The sequence below is a fragment of the Calliopsis andreniformis genome, unplaced genomic scaffold (assembly GCF_051401765.1).
Source record: "Calliopsis andreniformis isolate RMS-2024a unplaced genomic scaffold, iyCalAndr_principal scaffold0046, whole genome shotgun sequence".
NCBI classification, from domain to species: Eukaryota; Metazoa; Arthropoda; class Insecta; order Hymenoptera; family Andrenidae; genus Calliopsis; species Calliopsis andreniformis.
In genome coordinates, this window is record NW_027480455.1 from 383,617 (window position 1) to 389,610 (window position 5,994).

Genomic DNA, 5,994 nt, shown 5'->3' on the forward strand with positions numbered 1-5,994 from the left:
AGGATTGAGGGTTGAAGATTGAGGATTGAGGACTGACGATTGAAAATTGAGGACTGAGTATTGAAAACAGAGGATTGAGGGTATTCTATTGAGGATTGAAAACTGAGGATTGAGGATTGAGGATTAAGGGTTAAGGATTGAAGGTTGAGGTTTGAGGATTGACGATTGAGGATTGAGGATTGGGGATTGAGGATTGATGATTGATGGTTGAGGTTTGATGATTGATGATTGAAGATTGAGGACTGAGGATTGAGGACTGAGGGGTGAGGATTGAGTGCTGTGAATTTATGATTGACAATCGAATATTGAGTGTTGATGCTTGAGGACTGAGGATTGAGCTTCGAGTATTGAGGATTGAGGATTGAGGCTTGAGGACTGAGGATTGAGGATTGACTATTGAGGATCGAGAATTGATGACTGAGGATTGAGGATCGAGGATTGAGGATTGATTACTGAGGATAGAGGATTGAGGATTAAGGGTTGAGGATTGAAGTTTGAGGCTTGAGGATTGACGATTGTGGATAGAGGATTGGGGATTGAGGATTGAAGATTGAGGATTAAGGATTGAGGATTGGGGATTGAGGATCTAGGATTGGAGATTGATTATTCAGGATTGAAGATTGAGGATTGAGGATTGAGGATTGATAATTGTGAATTGAGGATGAGGACTGAGGCTTGAGGATTGAGGTTTGAGGAATGAGGATTGAGGATTGAGGATTGAGGATTGAGGATTGAGGATTGAGTTATGGAGATTGAGTATTCATGACTGATGATTGAGGATTGAGGATTGAGGATTGAGGATTGAGGATTGAAGATTGAGTATTGATGATTGAGGATTGAGTATTGAGGATTGAGGATTGAAGATTGAGGTTTGAGGATTGAGGATTGAGAACTGAGGATGAGGACTGAGGGTTGAGGATTGAGGTTTGAGGAACGAGGATTGAAGATTGAGAATTGAGGACTGAGGATTGACGATTGAGTATTGAGGATTGAGGATTGATGACTGAGGATTGAGGATTGAGGATTGAGGATTGAGGACTGAAGATTGAGGATTGAGGATTGAGGATGATGGCTGAGGGATGAGGATTGATGTTTGAGGAACGAGGATTGAGGATTGAGGGTTGAGGACTGCGGATTGACGATTGAGTACTGAAGATTGAGGATTGATGACTGAGGATTGAGGATTGAGGATTGAGGATTGAGGATTGAGGATTGAAGATTGAAGATTGAGTATTGAGGATTGAAGATTGAGGATTGGGGATTCAGGATTGAGGATGGAAGATGAGGGCTGAGGGTTGAGGATTGAGGTTTGAGTATTGAATACTGAGAATTCAGGATATTCGATTGAGTATTGAGAATTGAGGATTGATGGTTGAGTATTGAGGATTGAGGATTGAGTATTGAAGATTGAAGATTGAGGTTTGAGGATTGAGGATTGAGAATTGAGGATGAGGACTGAGGGTTGAGGATTGAGGTTTGAGGAACGAGGATTGAGGATTGAGAATTGAGGACTGAGGATTGACGATTGAGTATTGAGGATTGAGGATTGATGACTGAGGATTGAGGATTGAGGATTGAGGATTGAGGACTGAAGATTGAGGATTGAGGACTGTGGACTGAGGGTTGAGGATTGAGGTTTGAGAAATGAGGATTGAGGATTGCGGATTGAGGATTAAGAATTGAGAATTGAGGGTCGAGGGTTGAAGATAGAAGATTGAGGTTTGAGGATTGTAGATTGAAGATTGAGGACAGAGTGTTGAGGGTAGTGTATTGCGAACTGATGTTTGGGACGTGAGATTTGAAGATTGAAGATTGAGGATTGTGTATAGAATACTGAGAACTGTGGATTTTCTATTGAGGGCTGAGAATTGAGGATTTAGGATTGAGGATTGAGGATTGAGGATTGAGGATTGAGGATTGAAGGTTGAGGATTAAGGATTGAAGATTGAGGACTCAGGATTGAGCATTGCGTATTGTGTACTGATAGTTGAGGGTTGAGTGTTGTGAGTTGAGGATTGAGCATTGAATATTGAGAATTGAAGTTTGAGGATTGAGAATTGAGGATTGGGGATTGAGGATTGAGGATTGAGGATTGAGGATTGGGTATGAGGATTGAGGATTGAAGATTGAGGATTAAGGATTGAGGATTGGGGATTGAGGATTGGGGATAGTGGTTTGCGGACTGAGGACTGAGGATTGAGGATTGAGAATTGAGGATTGAGGATTGGGGGTTGAAAATTGAGGATTGGGTATTGAGGATTGAAGAATGAGGATTGAGGGTTAAGGGTTGAGGACTGAGGATTGCAGATTGGGTATTGAGGATTGATGATTGAAGATTGAGGATTAAGGATTGAGGATTGGGGATTGAGGATTGAGGATTGAAGGTTGAGTATTGAGGATTGAAGATTGACGTTTGAGGATTGAGGATTGAGAATTGAGAATTGAGGGTTGAGGGTTGAGGATTGACGACGAGGACTGACGGTTGAGGATTGAGGTTTGAGGTTTGATGATTGAGGATTGAGGACTGAGGTTTGAGGATTGAGGATTGAGGATGGAGGATGAGGGCTGAGGGTTGAGGATTGAGGTCTGAGTATTGAATACTGAGAATTCAGGATATTCTATTGAGTATTGAGAATTGAGTATTGATGGATGGGTATTGAGGATTGAGGATTGAGTATTGAGGATTGTAGATTGAGGTTTGAGGATTGAGAATTGAGAATTGATGATGAGGACTGAGGGTTGAGGATTGAGGTTTGAGGAACGAGGATTGAGGACTGAGAATTGAGGACGGAGGATTGACGATTGAGTATTGAAGATTGAGGATTGATGACTGAGGATTGAGGATTGAGGATTGAGGATTGGGTATGAGGATTGCAGAATGAGGATTGACGATTCAGGATTGAGGATTGAGGATTGAAGATTGAGTGTTGAGGATTGAAGGTTGATGATTGTGGATTCAGGATTGTGGATTGTGGATCGAGGGTTGAGGATTGAAGATTGAGTATTGAGGATTGAAGATTGAGTATTCAGGATTGAAGATTGAGGATTGAGGATTGAGGCTTGAGGACTGAGGATTGAGGATTGAAGATTGAGGATTGGGGATTGAGGATTGAGGATTGAGGATTGAGGAATGAGTATTGAGGATTGAGAATTGAGGATTGAGGATTGTAGGTTGATGGTTAAGGATTGAGGATTGGGGATTGAGGATCTAGGATTGGAGATTGACTATTGAGGATTGAGGATTGAGGATTAAGGATTGAGGAACGAGGATTGAGGATTGAGGATGACGGCTGAGGGTTGAGGATTGATGTATGAGGAACGAGGACTGAGGATTGAGGATTGAGGACTGCGGATTGACGATTGAGTATTGAAGATTGAGGATTGATGACTGAGGATTGAGGATTGAGGATTGAGGATTGAGGATTGAGGATTGAGGATTGAAGATAGAAGATTGAGTATTGAGGATTGAAGATTGAGGATTGAGGTTTGAGGAATGAGGATTGAGGATGGAGGATGAGGGCTGAGGGTTGAGGATTGAGGTTTGAGTATTCAATACTGAGAATTCAGGATATTCTATTGAGTATTGAGAATTGAGGATTGATGGTTGAGTATTGAGGATTGAGGATTGAGTATTGAGGATTGAAGATTGAGGTTTGAGGATTGAGGATTGAGAATTGAGGATGGAGGATAGAGGATTGAGGATTGAGGATTGGGTATTGAGGATTGAAGAATGAGGATTGAGGGTTGAGGGTTGAGGACTGAGGATTGCAGATTGGGTATTGAGGATTGAGGATTGAAGATTGAGGATTAAGGATTGAGGATTGGGGATCGAGGATTGAGGATTGATGGTTGAGTATTGAGGATTGAAGATTGACGTTGAGGATTGAGGATTGAGAATTGAGAATTGATGATTGAGGGTTGAGGATTGAGGACGAGGACCGACGGTTGAGGATTGAGGTTTGAGGATTCAGGATTGAGGACTGATGACTGAGGATTGAGGATTGAGGATTGAACATTGAGGATTGAGGATTGAAGATTGAAGATTGAGGACTGGGGATTGAGTATTGAAGATTGAGGATTAAGGATTGAGGATTGGGGATTGAGTATCTAGGATTGGAGATTGATTATTCAGGATTGAAGATTGAGGATTGAGGATTGAGTATTGAAGATTGAGGATTCAAGATAGAGGATTGGGTATTGAGGATTGAGGATTGAGAATTGAGAATCGAAGATTGAGTATTGAGGATTGAAGATTGAGATTTGAGGATTGAGGATTGAGGGTGGAGGATGAAGGCTGAGGGTTGAGGATTGAGGATGGAGGATGAGGGCTGAGGGTTGAGGATTGAGGTTTGAGTATTGAATACTGAGAATTCAGGATATTCTATTGAGTATTGAGAATTGAGGATTGATGGTCGAGTATTGAGGATTGAGGATTGAGGATTAAGGGTTGAGGATTGAAGGTTCAGGTTTGAGGATTGACGATTGAGGATTGAGGATTGGGGATTGAGGATTGAGGATTGAGGATTGACGATTGAGGATTGAGGATAGAAGATTGAATATCGTGGTCTGAGGATTGAGGATTGAGGGTTGAAGATTGAGAATTGAGGACTGACGATTGAAAATTGAGGACTGAGTATTGAAAACAGAGGATTGAGGATATTCTATTGAGGATTGAAAACTGAGGATTGAGGATTGTGGATTAAGGGTTGAGGATTGAAGGTTCAGGTTTGAGGATTGACGATTGAGGATTGAGGATTGGGGATTGAGGATTCAGGATTGAGGATTGACGATTGAGGATTGAGGATAGAAGATTGAATATCGTGGTCTGAGGATTGAGGATTGAGGGTTGAAGATTGAGGATTGAGGACTGACGATTGAAAATTGAGGACTGAGTATTGAAAACAGAGGATTGAGGGTATTCTATTGAGGATTGAAAACTGAGGATTGAGGATTGAGGATTAAGGGTTAAGGATTGAAGGTTGAGGTTTGAGGATTGACGATTGAGGATTGAGGATTGGGGATTGAGGATTGATGATTGATGGTTGAGGTTTGATGATTGATGATTGAAGATTGAGGACTGAGGATTGAGGACTGAGGGGTGAGGATTGAGTGCTGTGAATTTATGATTGACAATCGAATATTGAGTGTTGATGCTTGAGGACTGAGGATTGAGCTTCGAGTATTGAGGATTGAGGATTGAGGCTTGAGGACTGAGGATTGAGGATTCACTATTGAGGATCGAGAATTGATGACTGAGGATTGAGGATCGAGGATTGAGGATTGATTACTGAGGATAGAGGATTGAGGATTAAGGGTTGAGGATTGAAGTTTGAGGCTTGAGGATTGACGATTGTGGATAGAGGATTGGGGATTGAGGATTGAAGATTGAGGATTAAGGATTGAGGACTGGGGATTGAGGATCTAGGATTGGAGATTGATTATTCAGGATTGAAGATTGAGGATTGAGGATTGAGGATTGATAATTGTGAATTGAGGATGAGGACTGAGGCTTGAGGATTGAGGTTTGAGGAATGAGGATTGAGGATTGAGGATTGAGGATTGAGGATTGAGGATTGAGTTATGGAGATTGAGTATTCATGACTGATGATTGAGGATTGAGGATTGAGGATTGAGGATTGAGGATTGAAGATTGAGTATTGATGATTGAGGATTGAGTATTGAGGATTGAGGATTGAAGATTGAGGTTTGAGGATTGAGGATTGAGAACTGAGGATGAGGACTGAGGGTTGAGGATTGAGGTTTGAGGAACGAGGATTGAAGATTGAGAATTGAGGACTGAGGATTGACGATTGAGTATTGAGGATTGAGGATTGATGACTGAGGATTGAGGATTGAGGATTGAGGATTGAGGACTGAAGATTGAGGATTGAGGATTGAGGATGATGGCTGAGGGATGAGGATTGATGTTTGAGGAACGAGGATTGAGGATTGAGGGTTGAGGACTGCGGATTGACGATTGAGTACTGAAGATTG